Source organism: Brienomyrus brachyistius, unplaced genomic scaffold (assembly GCF_023856365.1).
Source record: "Brienomyrus brachyistius isolate T26 unplaced genomic scaffold, BBRACH_0.4 scaffold46, whole genome shotgun sequence".
Taxonomy (NCBI): Eukaryota; Metazoa; Chordata; class Actinopteri; order Osteoglossiformes; family Mormyridae; genus Brienomyrus; species Brienomyrus brachyistius.
Window position 1 is genome coordinate 210,199 of NW_026042321.1, and position 21,577 is coordinate 231,775.

Genomic DNA, 21,577 nt, shown 5'->3' on the forward strand with positions numbered 1-21,577 from the left:
ATTTGCTGTAAGACAGGATCCACCTATCTTCCCTATTTAAATATAACTGGATACCTCAGCATCCCTTCAGGATCCCATAATCTCACATCCTGGTATAAACTTAAGGATATACCAGACGCAACTCAGGGAAAGTTATATCCCATGCATAAACAGAATAACGATGGGCTAGACCCGAAGAAGTTTTATAACACTCGGGATCTAGAACCTGCAAAGTATTGGTGCACACACTCAATAACCCACAACACCACTAGTATACACTATACAGAGTGGTTCTTCAATCTACAGTAACCTCCCCTCTAGGAAAATCAGCATACCCAAGACTTTCATATGGACCAACCGGAGAGAAAGGACTTAGTGTGGGGCAGTGCCAAAGCAGCAGGATTGACTACACCAGCCCTCAGAACTGCTCATGGACAGCACATCACTTCTTCAAACTCACCACATGTGGGTACCATAAGCCCAACCGATGCCCTACGGTATATCCTGCTCCTCCCGACGGACTTATCAAAGGCAACCTAAACAAAACTTTAATACATGATGTTAATTTAGTAATGGCACATGTAACGTATAATATTTCAAATCTGTTACCTCTGTATCTAAAGCATTGTAATGGTGAAGATAAGACATATACCTGGTTACAAACGCGACTCGAGGACTTAGTCTCTGATAAGAGCCGGCTTGCTATTCAAGTGTCGCATAAACGACTCAAACGAGATCTAATTGCAAGCATAACCGGACTGTTTGGGTCAGGGAATTCCATCATAAACAGTTATAGAATAGCAGGACAATCCCAGTATACAACCTGGGTGGCTAATCAAGTAGCCACCGGGTTCCAACATCTCTCAAACAGTGATGAGAACCTCATCAAAGCAGTAAAATCTGAAGCCCAAACGCTTCTAACAATTAGCAAAGCCCTCTTTAACCAGACACAATTCCTCGAGCATGATGTTCCCTTCCGCGCGTATGCGCAAGATTTGTTTACAGCAGCAAGACAGGAAATATTGAACCTACGTCTTAGAAAAACTCCAAGACATGCTCTTGATGACCTGATTGGTAAACTTGAGTTAGAGAAATGGTTGAAATCAGATATAAGAGTAACTCTGAAATATTCGGAATTACTAATCTCTTTAATGATGCATACTGGTACTGAATGTGTTGGTTGTATAGGATTCTTTGTAACCTTTTCTTTAAGTAATCCAGACCAGGTATGCCTAAATTCGACCACCATACCATCCCTGGGAACCATAGTAAAAGACCAGGTAATTAAGTGGGACCATCGTAGGGGATGCATGACTCTGAAAGGGACTGAAACCTTAGTTAATACTCGTCCCTGTTGCCACGAGACCACGCATCATATCATTTGCACCTGCAACACTTCAGCCCTTTTCACATAACTACACAAAACTCATCAACATACACTCACTACATGGACACGCAGAAGCAGTTCAAGTCTCACATACACAATGGTGTGTTGTCAGTGAAATGGACTCATTCACCTATGGAGGCCTTACCTGCCCTGCAAATCACACTTTCTGCTTGGAGGTAACCGAAGACTTCACCATGGGTTACATCAACATTCTGGGAGAGTACCCTTAGATGTTGATGTTTTCCCATGGTGGGACGACACCTTTTATGAAGAAGACACTCGAACCATGACCGAAACCATGGATTTAGTTCAGCAAGTCATTCGACTACCACCTCCATCAGGCGCAGGTGCAGTATATCTGCTCACGGTGGGACTGGATGTTTCGGATATGCCGTGTGCTTCAAGCTCTGTTTGTGGATTACTTCTCTGCTAGTAAGGAAGGACTCTGTTTGCTTTCTGTTTACTGTCTGTTGAAACTGTTGTTGTGTGTAGTTTCTGGCAATCAAGCGTAGTTTCGGTCTCCCTGAACTGTTGTTGTGTGTAGTTTCGGTCTCCCTGAAGGTGTTAATTAGGGGGCAGGGCTTACTGAGTTAAACTGAAGGTGATACACGCGTGTTTGTGGCGGATAAAGGTAAACGGTCTAGTTGTTACTACTGCTTCTAAACCTTTCTCTCCTACTCTATCCTATCCTCTACTTCGCAATCTCTCACACCATCACTACAGACATGTGCCTTAGACGTATACCAGTACACTTATCTTTGAGACCTAGAATATCTCATCCAACATCCAGGCGCCGCACTCTCAGTAATCTTGTCTACCCTCCCACAACACCCCAGTCCCAGCAAAGCATGTTGGGTGGCCTCTGGAATTGCCAGTCTGCTGTAAAGAAGGCTGATTTCATTTCCGCCCTTGCTTCACACCACTCTCTTGACTTTCTGGCTCTGACGGAGACCTGGATATCACCTGAGAACTCGGCTACCCCGGCAGCTCTCTCCTCTGCTTATGCTTTCTCTCACTCTCCTCGCCAGACTGGCAGGGGCGGTGGCACAGGTCTATTGGTAACTAGGAACTGGTGCTACACGCCCCTCTCTGCCCCATCTCAACATTTCATCCTTTGAATTCCATGGAGTTGCTGTTACCTCTCCACTCGATATTCGGATCATTGTTGTCTACCGCCCTCCTGGCCCCCTAGGCTGCTTTCTAGAGGAGCTTGATACTCTCCTCAGTCTCTTCCCCACTGACAGCTCCTCTCTCATTCTCCTTGGTGACTTCAACCTCCCCCATGACAAGCTCCCTTCTTCTGGTCTCCTCCCTTTTCTCGATTCCTTCTCTCTAACATCCAACAGCTCCTCTCTGACACACAAAGGAGGTAACGTCCTCGACCTGGTTTTCAGCCGCCCCTCTCCGGCTACTGACATCTCTTCTACTCCTCTACACATTTCTGATCACCACTTTGTATCCTTTACCATTGCCCTACCCGTCTTAGCCAATCCCAGTTTTCAACGTTTCCTCCCCACTCGACCAAACCTCCACTCTGTCTCCGCTTCTTCTGTTGCTTCCTGCACCCTGTCTTACCTTCCTGACCCTGACTCCTTTTCCTCCTTGGCACTGGAGTCTGCAACTGATACTCTCATCTCCTCACTTTACACATCCTTGGACAACCTCTGCCCGCTGTCTTCCAAACCAAGGAAAACTCGGCCTACTCCTTGGCTTTCAGCTGCATTACGTACCAACCGAAGAGAATTGTGGGTAGCAGAGAGGACGTGGAAGAAATCTAAGCTTGATGCAGATCTGTCTTCCTACCGTACTCTGTTATCCAAATTCTCTATGGACGTGACTGCAGCTAAAACTGCCTTTTACAAAGACAAACTTGAATTATCCTCACGAGATCCTCGCAAACTCCATAACATCTTTTCGTCTCTTCTCAACCCTCCCCCTGCTCCTTCCTTCCTGACTGCTGAAGATTTTGCCAACTTCTTTGCCGAGAAGATTGACAGAATCTATCAGACATTCTCTCCCTCATCCACTACACTACACACTAAGGATTTCCCTCCCCCCTCACTGGCCCAGTTTTCCGGTCTTATGGCAGATGAGATCATGAAAGTCATCTCATCTTCCAACCCTACCACCTGCCCACTTGATCCAATCCCTTCTGCATTGTTTCAGACAATCTCTCTAGACCTTCTCCCCTTCATCACGACTATCATTAATGGCTCCATAACCTCCGGTCATGTACCAACAGCATTCAAAATAGCCAGGGTCATTCCCATCCTAAAAAAACCCACTCTAAATCCCTCAGACACTTGCAGCTACCGACCAGTATCGCTTTTTTCCTTCCTTTCAAAAATCCTCGAACGTACAGTCTACAACCAGCTTTCTCTCTATCTCTCTCAGAACAACCTCCAGGATCCTAATCAGTCTGGCTTTAAAGCAGCTCACTCTACAGAGACTGCCCTCTTAGCAGTCACTGAGAAGCTACATGCTGCCAGATCGGCCAAACTGTCATCTGTCCTCATCCTTCTTGACCTATCAGCAGCATTTGACACGGTCAACCACAAAACTCTCCTATCCATCCTTAGGAGTCTTGGCATTGGTGGCCTGGCCTGGCGCTGGCTGGCTTCCTACCTAGAAGGCCGAACATACCAAGTGACATGGAATGGATCCACATCTACTCCACGTTGTCTTTCCACCGGTGTCCCTCAGGGCTCGGTTCTTGGCCCTCTCCTATTCTCCCTCTACACTAAATCTCTTGGCGAAGTTATATCCTCACATGGCTTCTCCTACCACTGCTATGCCGATGACACTCAACTCATCCTCTCCTTCCCTCCCTCAGACACTCATGTCTCCACTAAGATCTCTACATGCTTGGCAGACATCTCATCTTGGATGACCACTCACCAGCTAAAACTCAACACTAATAAAACTGAGCTGCTTTACATCCCGGCTGACTCATCCCCCCTCCAGGACCTTGCGATCTCTTTCGACAACTCCCTGATCCGTCCTTCGGTTTCTGCTAGAAACCTTGGAGTTACCATAGATGATCGGTTGTCATTTTCCTCACATAATCGCCAGTCTCTCTCGCTCTTGTCGGTTTCTCCTCTTTAACATCAGGAGGATACGTCCATTTCTTTCCACTCAGGCTACCCAGATACTCGTCCAGTCCCTCGTCATCTCACGCCTTGACTACTGTAACTCGCTTCTAGCGGGTTTACCACTGAGCGCCATCCGTCCCCTCCAACTGATTCAGAATGCAGCTGCTCGTCTTGTTTTCAACCTTCCCAAGTTCTCCCACACAACTCCTTTGCTGCGCTCCCTCCACTGGCTTCCTGTAGCTGCACGCATCAGATTCAAAACACTGATGCTCGCATACAAAGCCAAAAATTCTCTGGCACCATCCTACCTAAAGGACCTCATCACACCCCGCTCTGCACCACGATCTCTCCGATCCTCCAGCACTGCTCGACTGGTCCCTCCTCCCCTCAAGGCACAAGGAAGACGCCATCTTCTCTGTCCTGGCACCTAAGTGGTGGAATGAACTCCCCCTAGATGTCCGAACAGCTGAATCCTTGACGGTCTTCAAGCGACGACTCAAAACTTTTCTTTTTCAGAAATACCTGACGTAGAACTTCTATATTCTTTCTCGACTCTTATTCTGGTGTGTGTTTAAAAAAAAAAAAATGTATATATATATATATATATATATATATATATATATATATATATATTCTGCACTACTCAATGGAGTTCTCAGAGATAGTATTCATAGCTTGGGTCCTTATTGAGCTAGCATTGGAAATTCATTGCAGAGTCTCAAAGCACTTATGTAAGTCGCTCTGGCTAAGGGCGTCTGCCAAATCCTGTAAATGTAAATATGCGTTATCGCCAGTGTCTATATCTTCATCATCATCAGACTCCGATTCTGCTACCTCTGACATCACATCCAGATTTTCAAAACATCTACCAAAAACGCCTTCATCCTTCGCCCTCTACAGGTACAACCTGTACAGAGGTTGGAGACTTCAGGGACCTAGGAAATGACCCCTCTGGGACAATGGTCTGCCCCAAGGGGCCAAGGGGGGAACTGTAAGGACATAAAACTTATAGGTCCTGCAGGCCCCAACTCTGATCAGCCTGCATCAGTCTATTTCAGAACTCCAAGAAAAGGATCCACTGGCCCAGGCAAGATTGGACTCCATGCATCAAACCATCCCTTTTAAGGAAGGCAAAGGCCTGCCGGCTCCTGAGAGACTGGATAGAAATAACTGGAGCAATACAGGAAAAGCAAGACCTTTCACCCCCAGAGTGACCGGAGTTCCATAGTCAATTCACAGCAACAACAGCTGTCAGTCTCCATACACTGACACCTTTTCCACTATAAACAGGATAACTCACCACACATAGATGTTAGGGACAAATACACACATGTTTGGTCTCGTTTGACTAGACATGAGAAGAGGAGTATTACACTCTCAGATTTAAGGCAGTACAACTTTCCCTAAGAGAAATATAGAAACTTTGGCTAAACCTACCAAAGTGAGAGAGCCTCCCACATGGTAGAACAAGGGAATTATAACCGCCCCCTAAAGTGATCTGATTGGCTGGGGACTTGAGAACCAAGGCCAACAATGGCCCTAAAATTAACCATTGACCGAAATTGGTCAATCTTCAGAGACATGCCATCACCTGGTTGGGATACTTAAGGAAGGGCCTCAGAAGTAGTCGGGGAGTCACTCTGTAATCAGAGCTCCCACAGAGAACTGCGTGAAAGTCCATCTGTAGTCTGATACTTTCCGCAGAACTTTGTGCACTCTCAGCTGAGGTATGTGATTGTTGAATATTGTATTTGTCCAAATGTATTTACAAGTATGTGGCCACATGTCAATAATTATATATTGTAATATGTTTAATAAATGTTGTCTTGATTACGTCATGACTGTCTGATTTGCTAACTTCTTTATAAACTTTCCAGATTGGGCTTCTATCCTGATTAGGACTAAAGTGGTAAATACTATCTTGCAGCCTCTGGGTTAAATCCCCTTTATCCGGGTCCCAAACTCGACTGCCCAAGTTAAGTTAGGTGGATACCAAAACCGCACCTCTGGAGTTCGCACACGCTCAGTTACGGGCCGACGTAACCTCTGAGGTCAACACATGCTGATGAAAGGTACCGGTCTACCCTCTGAGGGGCGTACACACTATGTTCCTAGGCACCGGGCATAGTCCCTGAGACGCTCACATGGTAAGACAATGGGCGACATCGGCGGAGTCCCTGAGACGAGCCCAAAGTAAAACCTCGTACAAACTACCGCAACAAAAGGTGCGCCGTCACAGCCGCTGAGGTTGACACATGTTATGATATGGGCTGCCCCTGGCTGAGCCTCTGAGGTGAACGTACGTGTGGTTCAGGTAAACATCGGCTTAATCTCCGAGGCACCCACATGCTCAGTAATTGGCAGACACTGAGCCTTTGGGGAATTATATAGGTCGAGGGACCCGAATAATCAGAGGCTGACATTGTCTTAAATGGTGGCGGTTTCCGTACCTCTAAGACAAACCCTGTGGGACGAGCCCACGGATCGCCCTGTCGGCCGAGGAGAATCTGGCGGACTCCTTCGTCAGGGGTAAACTAGAGTTGGTAATCTAAAGGAGAGTCCCGAAGTAATCCGAACAACATAAACGTCATGACTACAATATACTGAAATAAGGTCATTAATAAAATGGAGTCAGATATATGTCTAAAAGAATATCTTGTATATTAAAAAGGGTAAGTAATTCCCAGGAGCGCTTGGAAGGACCAACACGCATTCACAGCCTTCGGCTGCGCCATTGGATTCCGCCATTGGGCCAGTGGGCGGCTCCCTACAAGAGTTTCATTGCTTAAAACGATGAGGTTAAAGGGGCTTATTTGAAATAAAAGCTCAGCATGTGTTATACATCTTTTCAAGTTCTGGTTACACCTTTTGATTAACCGTACGTAGATAAATTTAGCTAAATGTAGCTAAGCAATCCGGGGGTGTTGTGCTAGAGATCGACTTTTATTTAAATTAGAAATAGATTATTTTACACTATTTACAAATAAACATATAAAATATCGCATTAGTGCGCATTCTGCCAGGATGGCTGCATGCTTCTCACAATCCAGACCAACTGTCCGCATCACGACAACAATTCCCGCTGGTAGCCATTTGACAGTTGCTTGACGCAACGAGCTGGCTCAATAAAGGAAATGCCGTGTGGATCTACGCGCATGCGCTCGTTTAAACAAGAATTAATCGCGTTATTCTTTGATTATTGCTGTCGGAAATGCTCAGAGCACTTTATTATTCACATTGACAGAAAAGTGCTTCATTCCTTAAAAACATTACAATTATTAGGGTTTTATTTGCTAAAACAGGCGCTCCGTCGGCGTAGCCATTTTGAAAGGGGAGTCGGCGTGGGTGCGCATGCGCCAAGCGCTGGACTAGCGATCGTCCATTCCGCCCCGCGTTGTTCAAACAGAGTAGTCGCATGTGGCGGGTCTCCGGCGCGTTTCGTCCTATTTCTTCTAAAAGTTTGCCGCTTACATGCTTTCTCCAACCTGGTGAATATAACTAAAGTCTTTCGTGTTGGTTAAATGTAATGAGTGATCGCTTCTTTTAAAACGACGGGCTGTATGTTTATTGGTTTGGTTTGGTTGTGCTGCTATCATTTGCGTTTGTTTAAATTTGTTCTTCTGCTGCTTCTTTCGGGCATGTTTGTTTAAATTCACACTGCCTTTCTTTTAAAATAACACTAAGGGTTTTATTCTTTTGGTGCTTTCTTCTTTTAAAATACGCCGCGGTGCTTACTAACAACCCGCGGCTACGGGCCGGACGGACGCCCCCGCTGAACGTGTATGCGCTAGCTTGCCTTCATCCTGCTCTGTTTTATTATACCTTAAAAACGCAATAAAAAAAAACCACATTAATAAAATACATGTAATGTATTTTTATTCTATTAAAGTTTAATCTCCCAAACCACCCTATCGGCAACACGTGGCATAAGCATGTATTGATACCATATATGGACATAACGGCAATCTCCCAAAACCATATCGCCCCCTATCGGCAGCATTTGGTATAAGCATGTATTGATACCATATATGGGCATAAACCCTCGACCAATCAGAATCAAGGATAAGCCACTTCCTCTTATGACGTCAGAAGCGGAGAATTAAGCTCCGCCCAATGTACCAGGGTAACATATATCCCATTGCTTCCGGGATAAGCTCCGGACCCCCCGCGACCCAGTAGGATAAGTGGTTTCGAAGATGGATGGATGGATGGATGAGCGCATGCGCTCTCTCTCTGTCACTCCCCTGTAGTGCATGCGCGTAGAGCCACACAGCATTTTATTCAAAGAGCCAGTTCGTTGCATCAAGCAGCTGTCAAATTGGAAACAAAATTGCTACCAACGGACAAATTCTTGTTGTGATGCTCGCCGCCGGACCTGGATTGTGAGAAGCACGCCATCATCCTGACAGAATGCACATTAACTCTATATGTTATGTCTTATTTGTAAATAGAAATATCATCTTAGAGCTCGAATTTTATTTGAATTAACACCACATCCACTGATTGTTTAGCTACATTTAGGTAAATTTATCTACCTCTGGTTATTCAAGAGGAATAAAGCACTATGACTTGAAAATATGTATGACACATTAGTATAAAATTTTTAAACCAATAAGATTTAAGGAATAAAAACAATTTAGTTGTATTTTGTTAGTTTAATAGCTGTAGGAACTAGTGAACGATATATAGCAACCGTTGATATATAAATGTTGATATATAAACATTTTAAAAATTTGGTAGAATAAAGTTCATTATTTTAATAATTTAAGGGGTAAAAAACATTAATTGTGGTTGTTAACTGGGTATGTTGAATGCGCTGTGTGTAGGAATGAACAGTGGCCCAAGAATTTAGACTGCAGCACAAATTCTTTCATTATATACATGACAGTACGGATAAGCAGAGGGGGTTTCTTATCGTTGAGCAGCAGGCGGGTGGTGTAGAAACAGCAAACGGGCAAGAATTTAGGACACATTTAGTTTTTGTTATAGCGTTATTTTAAATTAGTATGAGAGTGACATATGTCACTTATGCAATGAGGAAGAATTAAAACAACTGTGTATCAGCCTCAGTAATGGTTCGACAAACAGCCGAGCCACTAATGTGCTAAACAAAGAATAAAAAAACCATCAATTAACCCTGACTATAATGATTACGTATAAAATATATAAAAGTTTAAAGGAATAACGCACATGACAGTCGCGCCACTAATCGCGCCGTAAACAAGGAATAAAAACCGATAATAATTATAATTTGGATTAATTAAGTATAAAAATAAATAAGTTGAGGACTAAAGCAGTCGACAAACTACCCCGTAAACAAGGATTAATGTATAAAACAGTTTAACAGTTATTTCAATGTGGCTAAAGTAGATGTACATGATTATTTAATACATGTAATATAAAAGAAATAGGGGGCAAAAGCGCATTTTAAAAACGGGCCATAACTCAACCGATGGTAAAGACGGGTCGCAAGTGCCACCCTGCGGGTGAGTGTGTCCACCGCATGCAACACCCCCCCACAGCGGGGAGGGTGTGGTCCAACACCCCCTACCCCAAAAGTTCCGCCTATATTAAGGGTGCCGCTGTAGACCAAAAATACTGAAAAACTTGAAACGATATACGATCAACTGACGACACCAAAGATGGAAATGCCAAACTGGAGGTATGTTAAATTTTTTTCACTGTATTTTAAAATTGATTGAATTATAGCTATTGTGAAAACATTTGCAATTATTTTTGACCAAGAATTTTCTGTGTTATCAAGTGAATTACGGATGATGTACAAGACCAGTGAAGAAAGTGACCGGCAGTTAGGCAAGTTTAAAAAGTTAAAAAGTTACTCTTTAAATTGTGGAAAGACTGAATGTTTTTATCCGCACAGGTCCATGCAGTGGATGGCTGACAGAAGAAGAATTGAGCAGACATGTGGAGGTTGAAATGGGAGGTTTATGGAGGTTGCAGCGGCGTCGAGAGACAAAGATTGACGAAAGCGCCAGCTGTACTCTATAAAATTAATCAGCGCCATAATCGCTTGGTTATTGGACATAGTAATAGACGATGATTGCAAGGCGTGTGCAGCCTACTGCACGAACCTCCCATGGCATGCCTGCTACAACGGCCCCAAGCCGTATTGTCAACATAATTTTTAAAAGGGTGTCAAAAAGACTGTATATGCTTTGGCTGGTAGATGTTATAGTGAAGGGTCTCAAGCCGTTTAATCCGAATCCCCTACCATCCGCCATTTTTTCAAAGGGTTATTGCAGGTGTTTTAAATAAGTTGAAAAATATGAGGGATGTATGCCGCAAACTGGATGATTTGGTACACGACTTTATAGAGCCGCATCACACTAGTGATATATACGCGGCGATTCATGCCTTTTGGCATATGGATAGAATCATCCAGAACCCAAGCAACTGCGTATGATGAAATTACTATGAGTGCATGTGTGTAATTGTCGTTCATATATTATCCCGATTAACAAAAGGTACATAACATTTTTTATTTTACTTATACGTACTTTGTTATAGCAAAAATAATAAAATGAGCGGTAAAGCCATTTACAATTCACGCGCTTTGGCAAGTATGTGCCGTTTGTCTGTTTTTGGGTGGCCCCATAGTGTGGACACAAGACCGCTATATCATGATACATACATACTCGGCCATTTTTGTCAGCAAGCCGGGTGACTGGATGCCGCCTTTGGGCGACTTTCTCGGTGAGCTGACAAGCGAGCTGGACCCAGATGACAACATTGTGGAATTTGTTTCAGGGGGGGCCCATAACTTATGGGTACATAACCGCGAAGGGTGAAACGAGCTTGAAAGTTAAGGGCATAACACTGCACAACACCAATTCAAAAGTGGTTAACATCGCATTCCTCACAGACTTGGTTCACGATTTTGTGAGTAACCCACGTTACCCCCCTAGAGAGATCAGGACGTCCACGCAGCAGATCGTACGGGATAAAAGGGGGTTCCATTTGAAAAATAAGGCAGTCAGCAAGTGTTTCAAGGTTGTGTACACCAAGCGGCAGCTACTGCCTGACTATTGTCGAACCCGTCACTAGAATCCATAAGGCAATGTAGAATAGACTTCAGCACCCATTCTCGTGCATTATATCGTGACCAAGTAACTGTGGCAAGTCACATTTTATTAAAAGACTGTTGGAAAATGTGGATTGCACATTGTCCAGAGTGCCTGAAAATGTATTGTGCTATTCTTGCTGGTAGCCATTGTATGATGATTTGTTGTGCAAAATAAAAAACATTAAATTTGTGGAAGGAATCCCAGAGTCTCTGTGTGACAATGAACTTTTGCAGTCAAATAATATTAATTTGATCATCATTGACGATCTTATGGAAAAAGTCAGCGATAGCAGCGAGGTGGAAAAAGCATCAGTCTCAATGCTAATTATATTGTATTTAAAACCCCCCGAGATAAATCACAGTCGCGTGTACTGGCAAGGCAGATGTACCCATGGCATTCAAAATTTTTTCTAGAAGCTTTCGAAGACGCTACAAAAGTCCCTTACGGATATCTGTTGGTGGATTTAAAAGCCATGACACCCGGGGACTGCAGGCTCAGAACAGGAATGGTTCCACCCGAGTGGCCGGCTGCTTACGTGCTCAAGAAAAAATATTAATCATGTCGCTAGACAGATAACTCTAGACAGAGAAAGAAAATGTTAGACAGCATCGCCAGGTTTGCTGAGCACTCTTTGTGAAATAGCTTTGAACGTATGGTGCGGCAACATCTCCTTAACCAAGGCCCAGATTGTACAACAAAAAAAGCAAAAGAGCGGTATTAAACTATTGGCAAAGAAACTGGCATCGTTTAAATAAAAGAAGGCTAGTATACAAACCAGTGGAGGATTCATTCTACCCCTGCCAAGTGTCGCCATACCATTTCTCACCAGTCTTTTTCAATGGAGCGAAGTAAATGGAACATGCTAGGAAAAATGTATCTGGTTCCTAAGGCACAGTTTGAAAAACTGCATAATGCCACAGCTTCTAAAGATACAATAAGGCAGACTGTCGAAAGCGAATTGGACATTGCAATACGCAACATTTTATCAAGAATGAATGTTGCTGACCATAAAAAGGTCCGCTTGTACACAGAGGCGCTACAGAGATATTTGACTTTGGCCAGGCAAGGTGATAATGAGCCCATATCTTTAACACTTCCTCCTAAAGAGTCCGTAATAGATAATGCTGGGGCGGCACGTGCCACTGTTGCTGGGGATTCCATTATGGAACAAGTCATTAAAAATGTTGCATCGCGCAACTAGAAAAAGGTTGAATATATGATGGGTAAAATGCTTGAAAACTCTGCCGTCACTGCGTGGAATCCGCACGGGGAGTTTATTTTTTAATGGTAAAACTAATCACTGGATCCCGCATGCTCGATTTGCATAAAAACATTACCAACCCGCATAATGTGAACGAGGGGAGAAGTCCTGTGGGATGGGGTGAATTTCTACAAGGACTGGCAAGATTCAACATGCCTTGCACTCTCATACTCAACCAATATTTCTGCCGTATCATAGAAGCGATCAAGAACAAGCACCACACCGTGTTCTCCGGGCGCCCAACTCGGGTGTGTGTTGACGATGAAGATAGGCCGAACTTCTGTGGGGATTGCCAGTCAGAGGGGGAATCCAGCGAGATCTCCAAGTCCCTCTAGTGACGCTTATTATTGGCCCCATAGACCTAGAGAGCTGAAAAGCCGGAGTCCCGTAAGGACTCGAATAAGGACAGGCACTCTTCCCGAAAATCCATCAAAGTGGTAGTTTCCAAAACAATGACGGATGCAGAGAATGATGTTATGGTGATCAGTCATCCCTTAACATGCGACGAGTGTGCAAAACACAGAGTTGGTCGGCGTGATGCCCAGACAAGGCCCATTTCAGCTGTAAGGACATAAAAAAACTTATAGGTCCTGCCGGCCCCAACTTTGATCAGCCTGCATCAGTCTATTTCAGAGCTCCGCTGGCCCAGGCAAGACTGGACTCAACTCTTCAAACCACCCCTTTTAACACTACGATCCCTGAAGTCAACGAAATTTCTCGGACGCACCTCGGGTGGAGCCCCCCCCTCACTCCCCACACAAGCTGCCCGCCCCCTCATCAGCGCCAATCAACACCTATTGTTTTGTAAATGAAAGCGGTTTCAGCTTCGGGTCTGCACAGAAACGTTTTCTAACAGTGTGGTCTGAGGAATCGTAAAATACATGCGTTAATATATCCTAATTTGAAGCACAGTTGAATCCCCATTTCTCTTGATTCGGCAATTTCAGTTTCCCGAAAGTATTTGATAGAATAAATACATGCATTTGCTTACTGCCGGTAGCAATCGGTGCTAATCTGATTTTCAGTTTTAAAGTTCGATCAGGGCTAAATGACTAATTAATGTATGTCATTAAAATTACCCTGGCATGATATTTGCATTATAAATGTAACGACAGACAAAGCATTTTTATAGGTAATGAAGAAAAACCTGCAACTTGCAATGTGCAAAGACCGTAATCCCCGTATGAAGTCCAAGCACATAAAAGACTGCTGATTACTATGTCCATTTGTTATGAGAGCACAATGCACTTTGAATGTAAACACTGATGTCGCTACTTGCGAAAAAGATCGCACAGTTATGAGCGCACAAAAGACTGTAAATTACTCCGGACATGTGTGCATTTGTGTGTGGGATTATGAGATGCCACAGTGCACACAAACACTTCGTGATGTACGTATGAAACAGGATGGGCAGTTATGAGCACACAAAAGTGCTAATCATTCATAAACAGATTGCGGTCCAAATATATAATTACGGCATAATAAAAAGACTTTTGCGTGCGTGTATGTTTCCGTATCACATTCAATTGGTTATTTTTGATATAATAAATACATACAGTTGATGTCTGCAACAATCTGTGTAACCTTATTCAGTTGTAAAAGTTAGAGCTAAAAGATAAATTGATTTACATATATCTGTAAAAGAACCCTGGCATAACATTAGCGCGATATATGCATTATAAATGAATCACTAAGTAAGAACGAAATATTGAAAATTTGAGGGGTGCCAAAATGTTATGTAATGTGTAATGTTCAACCTTTTGTTATAAAAAATAATAATGCCATAGTGCACCTTGCACGGAAACACTTTGTACGCTACATATGAAACATTGCATAGTTATGAGCACACAAAAGATTGTAAATTACTCCAGACGTGTGTGCATGAAGCAGGATGTGCAGTTATGAGCACTCAAAAGTGCTAATTACTCAGTCTGTGGGCATGGCTGTGGGCGTGTTCTGATATAACAGAATAAAAGTTGACACATAGATCCAGGTGAATCAATTGATTTCTTCTTGGTACCGTGTGGAGTGAACTGACACTGCAATGGCAAACAAGAAGCAATACACCCCTTCGGAAGCTTTGGCCATCCTGAATGCGATGAATGATTGTGACTCTGATGATGGTGGCGAAGAACTCACTTTGATTGTGGAAGAAGATGAAGATACGGATACAGATGGGCACTCGGCCATGTCAGCAGATGGCGAGGATGGTACATTAGATAGAGAACAGCAGCCCTCCCCGCAAGAAACGTGTGGTAACTCAGGTAACTCAGAAGGACACTGCAGCTGCGCTTTGCATGAAGGCTAAAGATGGAACTGTTTGGGAAAAAGAAGGATGTCTCCCTGCCAGTTATCCCTTTGCATGCTTTTCCTTCAGTGAGACAGCAGGGCCTACAGAGCACGCCAAGGTATCATGCAAAGTTCCCATGATTATGCTTTTTCTTGATCTTTATATGTAATCAATTCAGAATGACCTTTACTGTGTATATTTACCTTTATTCCGTTATCTTCCTACAGAGTAGAATCACAAGCCGACTGCAGAGTTTTCTGTGTTTGATTGACATAGGGATGCTAATGACCATCAGGGATTGCACGGTCCATGAAGGCTGCAGAACAGACCCCAGCTGGACCCTTTCTCTCTCTGAGCTGATGGCATTCATTTCAGTGGTTGATGCCTGGTCTGAATTATTTCTGGTGCCGGCAATCAAGAATACAATGCCCCGTGACCGCTACCAAGCAATCATGAGATATTTGCGCTTTGATAACAAGGACACCCGTGCAGAACGAGCAAAAACTGACAGATTTGCAGCAATCAGACATCTGGCAACGTTTCATTCGTAACTGTATTTCAAGTTACAACCCAGGCCAGCATCTTACTGTCGACGAGCAGCTGTTTCCGACCAAGGTCCGTTGTCCTTTCTTGCAATACATCGCTACGAAGCCTGATACATTTGGTATCAAGGTTTGGATTGCACAAAAGGTGTTAATGGTGCTGGAGAGGGGGCGGGCAGCTTGTGAGGGGAGTAAGAGGGGGCTCCTTGTGAGGAGAGCCTCATTTTTCCAGGAATTCTAGTGTTAAGGAAGGCAAAGGCCTGCCGGCTCCTGAGAGACTGGATAGGAATAACTGAAGCAACACAGAAAAAGCAAGATCTTTCAACCCCGGAGTGACCAGAGTCCCACAGTCAACTCACAGCAACAACAGCTGTCAGCCTCCAGACACAGACACCTTTTCCACTAGAAATAGGATAACTCACCACACATAGATGTTAGGGACAAATACACAAATGTTTGGTCTCGTTTGAATAGGCATGAGATGTCGAATATCATACTCTCAGATTTAAGGCAGTATAACTTTCCCCAAGGGAAATATAGATAATTTGGCTAAATCCACCAAAATGAGAGAGCCTCCCACATGGTAGAACAAGGGAATTATAACCGCCCCCTAAAGTGATCTGATTGGCTGGGGACTTGAGAACCAAGGCCACCAATGGCCATAAAATTAACCATTGAATGAAATTGGTCAATCTTCAGAGACATGCCATCACCTGGGTTGGATACTTAAGGAAGGGTATCAGAAGTCGGGGAGTCACTCTGTAATCAGAGCTCCCACAAAGAACTGCGTGAAAGTCCATCTGTAGTCTGATACTTTCCGCAGAACTTTGTGCACTCTCAGCTGAGGTATGTGATTGTTGAATATTGTATTTGTCCAAATGTATTTACAAGTATGTGGCCACATGTCAATAATTGGATATTGTAATATGTTTAATAAATGTTGTCTTGATTACTTCATGAATGTCTGATGTGCTAACCTTTTATAAACTTTCCAGATTGGGCTTCTATCCTGATTAGGACTGAAGTGGTAAATACTATCTTGCAGTCTCTGGGTTAAATCCCCTTTATCCGGGTCCCAAACTCTACTGCCCAGGTTAAGTTAGGTGGATACCAGAACTACACCTCTGGAGTTCGCAAACGCTCAGTTACGGGCCGACTTAACCTTTGAGGTCAACACATGCTGATGAAAAGGTACCGGTCTACCCTCTGAGGGGCGTACACACTATGTTCCTAGGCACCGGGCATAGTCCCTGAGACGCTCACATGGTAAGACAATGGGCGGCATCGGCGGAGTCCCTGAGACGAGCCCAAAGTAAAACCTCGTACAAACTACCACAACAAAAGGTGCGCCGTCACAGCCGCTGAGGTTGACACGTTATGATATGGGCTGCCCCCGGCTGAGCCTCTGAGGTGAACGTACGTGTGGTTTGGGTAAACATCGGCTTAATCTCCGAGGCACCCAAATGCTCAGTAATTGGCAGACACTGAGCCTTTGGGAAATTATATAGGTCGAGGGACCCGAATAATCAGAGGCTGACATTGTCTTAAATGGTGGCAATTTCCGTGCCTCTAAGACAAACCCTGTGGAACAAGCCCACGGATCGCCCTGTCGGCCGAGGCGAATCTGGCGGACTCCTTCGGCAGGGGTAAACTAGAGTTGGTAATCTAAAGGAGAGTCTCGAAGTAATCCGAACAACATAAACGTCATGACTACAATATACTGAAATAAGGTCATTAATAAAATGGAGTCAGATATGTGTCTAAAAGAATATTTTGTATATTAAAAAGGGTAAGTAATTCCCAGGAGCGCTTGGAAGGACCAACACGCATTCACAGCCTTCGGCTGCGCCATTGGATTCCGCCATTGGGCCAGTGGGCGGCTCCCTACACAGGTATGCCCAAATTCAACCACCATACAATCCCTGGGAACCGTAGTGAAAGACCAGGTAAAGTGGGACCATCATATAGGATACATGACTGAGAGGGACTGAAACCTTATTCACTACTCGTCCCTGTTGCCACGAGACCATGCATCATATCATTTGCACCTGCAACACATTTCAGCCCTTTTTACATAATGACACAAAACTCATCAACATACACTCCCTACATGGACACGCATAAACAGTTCATTTCACTAATAACACCCCATTGTGTATGTGAGACTTGAACTCATTCACCTATGGAGCCCTTACCTGCCCTGCAAATCACACTTTCTGCCTCGAGGTAACCGAGGACTTCACCATGGGCCACATCAACATTGTGGGGAGAGTACCATTAGATGTTGATGTCTCCCCATGGTGAGACGACACCTTTTATGAAGGCGGCACTTGAACAATGACCGAAATCATGAATTTGGTTCAGCAGGTCATTCTACAGATTTACTACCACCTCCATCAAGCACAGGTGCTGATATAGCAAAGATAACTGTACATCTCCTGACCAGTGTATCCACACGCTCAGCGCAGTAAATCTACTCATGGTGGGACTGGATGTTTCGGATATGCGTTCACCAGTGGCTGTATCTTCATCATCACCATACTCCAATTCTGCTACCTCCGACATCACATCCAGATTCTCAAAACATCTATCAAAAACGCCTTCATCGTTAGCCCTCTCCAGGTGCAACCCGTACAGAGGTTGGAGACTTCAGGGACCTAGGAAATTAGCCCTCTGGGACAAAGGTCTGCCCCAAGGGGCCAAGGGGGGAACTGTAAGGACATAAAACTTATAGGCCCCGCAGGCCCCAACTCTGATAAGCCTGCATCAGTCCGGACAAGACTGGACTCCACTCATCAGCCTAGGAATGTGATTGTTTAATATTGTAGTATGTTTAATAAATGTTGTTTTGATTACTTTATGACTGTAAAGTTTATAAAGAAGTTAGAAATCCAATCTGTCTGATTTGCTATCCTGATTAGGACCAAAGTAGTAAATACTATCTTGCAGTCTCTGGGTTAAATCCCCTTTATCCGGGTCCAAAACTAATCAGGGGTGGACAGGATGGATCCGGCTGTGTGGTCGCTTCAGGAGACGTCGGGATGGTCGAAGTTGTCTGTCTGCACACCATTGCTCGATGGGGAGGTGTGTCATCTTGAGTGCTGGCTCACAGGCGTGATGGGTATTAATACGTTTTCACCATGGTTAAGTACAGCATTCTCATCTTATTGGCGGCTATCGACAGAATTGGGTTGGCCTAATGATTCCCCGCCAACCTCACTTTGTTCGAACATTCGAGTTTCATGCAGATACATTCATTATGCAAGAATATACTGCACAGAGCTCCATGCTTGCAATGCCTCAGCGGTTTACGGGGTGCCCATGTTGGCTTTAGTGGCACCAAGTTGCGGGGATGGTGCGTTGCTGGGGTCATCGTACTCCTTGCGGGCACTATTTGTATGAGACCAGCAAGAATTTGTCCATTGGTAGCCAATTTATTTCCAATTTGAAAGCTGCTTGATGCAATGAGCTGGCTCTTTGAAGAAAATGCTGAGTGGCTCTACGCGCATGCATTACATGAGAGAGATAGAGAGCGCATGCGCTCATTTAAACAAGAATTAGCAGCGTTATTCCTTGATTATTGCTGTCAAAATGCTTAGAGGGCTTTACTTTATTATTCGCATTGGCAGAAAAGTGCTGCAATACTTAAACGGTATGGTTATAGGGGTTTATTTGAAATAAGCGGCGCTCCGCTGGTGTCACCATTTTGAAATGGGCGTCGGCGTGAGTGCACATGCCTTGGCCTTTCATTTCGACCGCGTTGTTCAAACAGATCGGTCGCATATGGCCGAGCTCCGGGACTTGCTCATATCGTCCTATTTCTACCTAAAAGATTGCTGCTTAAATGCTCTCTTCAACCCAACACTGGTAAATATTGCTAAAGTCTTTCTTTTGACATGTTAAGTATAAAGAGTGTTCTCTTCTTTTAAAAAACGACGTGCTGTATGTTTATTGGTTTTGCTTGTGCTTGTTTAAATTCCTCCTGCTTTTCCTTCTTTTAAAATACTCTGTGGCGCTTGCGCCTAACACGTGGCTACAGCCAGACAGACCCTCCCCCCCCCCCCCCCCGCTGGATGTGTATGGGTTGGCTTGCCATTATCCTGCTATATGTTTTATTATTCCTTAAAAACCACAACTAAAAAAATATATTTTTTTATTCTATTAAAGCATGTATACCACATGGACATAGCTCCTCGACCAATCAAAATAAGGTATACTGCCCCTCCCGCTTATGTCAGAAGCAGAACCAAATTAAGCTCTGCCCAATGTACCACCTAACATCTCCTCTATTGCCGTCCTCTATTACCTGGTGGCCACAGTCATTCTGAAGCATCTCCAGCGACCAGGCATGGTGGAGCACACGATCGCAAATATTGTATCGTCTTCAATTTTCCTTTTTGCCGATTCTCTTATTAAATCAGTGGGACATCATTGTCTTGTGCAGGTCTAGGATTGGATGGCCAGGAGCAGGACCGAATCCGACAATGCGGTGATTGGGGTGAAGGAACAAGACTTGGGCGCGGTAAGAACATAAGAACTATACAAACGAGAGGAGGCCATTCGGCCCATCAAGCTCGCTTGGGGAGAACTAAACTAATAGCTCAGAGTCGTTAAAATCTTATCTAGCTCTGATTTAAAGGAACCCAAGGATTCAGCTTGCACTACATTATCAGGAAGGCTATTCCATACTCTGACTACACGCTGCGTAAAGTAGTGCTTCCTTAAATCCAGCTTGAAATGTTCTCCCGCTAATTTCCACCTATGGCCACGAGTTCGTCTATTTAAACTAATGCTGAAGTAACTATTTGGTTGAACAGCATCCAAACCTGTTAGAATCTTATATACCTGGATCATGTCCCCCCTCAATCTCCTTTGCTTGAGACTGAACAGATTTAGCTCAAGTAACCGTTCCTCGTATGGCATTCCTCTAAGAAGTAAGTGGCCACGTTTGCATTGTCCTCTGAGGAGGAGATGGTAAGCATATCAAGCTTGAAAAGATTTATTTGGTGATTTATTTCAAAAGCATAAATTAAATCTCTTCCTCTGTCAACAGTAGTTTGACATCTTCACATGGGAAGGCCCACAGCTTCTGAGCTCCAAGAGAACTGGAACAACGACGGATGACCTGGGAGGAGACGAACAGTTCTTCGTCTCCACCGCAGGCTGGCCGATCTTCAATGCATCGAATCACCTCAACCGGCTGCACCAAAAGTGAGCTAATCATCATGATTCATTCCCCCCTATAATTTGCTCCAGATACATGTTGTCAGGTTGTGTGTGAGATGTATTAATAAATCTTATTCATTTTGTATTTTAGATTCAAGCTAGATCCAGTTACCAGTCAGACGGCCCGGCGCATCTTTGTGACGACCACCAAGAACTTGACTGACCAGGAGAAGTTTGCCGTTTCCTGTGAGAGGGATACTGGTTACTAACACGCGAACATTGAAACTATAGATATCACCTAAAAAATAATTCAAATTAAGTCATCGGAAAAAAGCTCCATTCCTCCAAATAATCCGTCAGGATTTGGGAATTTATCACCTACGCAAGCACCGACCTACGATCTCCTTTCAATCAATAAGGTGCTTCCAGCCTTAGAGCCTCAGTTTACCGTAAGTACAACACCATGTCTCCTGTTCCGTTTTCTGAGTGCAATATGTTTAATTATTCTTCTCCAGTCAATAGTGGTACTTATACATGTGAGAAGTGTCAGTCGCTAGGCTCACGAAGATTGTAGTGTTAGAGGGACGTATCCGGACGTTACATACCATAAAAGAGAATTTTAGCGACTCAGTATTAGCGGTTCTGGATATGTCCGCGATAGCCAGTCTCCCCCCGCTCTGGCAGCAGGGCCTTCGCAGCAAAGCGAGTGGGTGACGACCCGGCGGCATAGCCGTAAATCCAAACCAAACTCACACCGGCGCCATTCGCCTATTTG

General features: G+C 44.2%; 1 pseudogene; it reads left to right on the plus strand.

Annotated features, from left to right (window-relative positions):
* The first annotated feature begins 529 nt into the window (after positions 1 to 529).
* Positions 530 to 18,297, plus strand: LOC125723214 (uncharacterized; annotated as a pseudogene).
* The last annotated feature ends 3,280 nt before the right edge of the window (positions 18,298 to 21,577 follow it).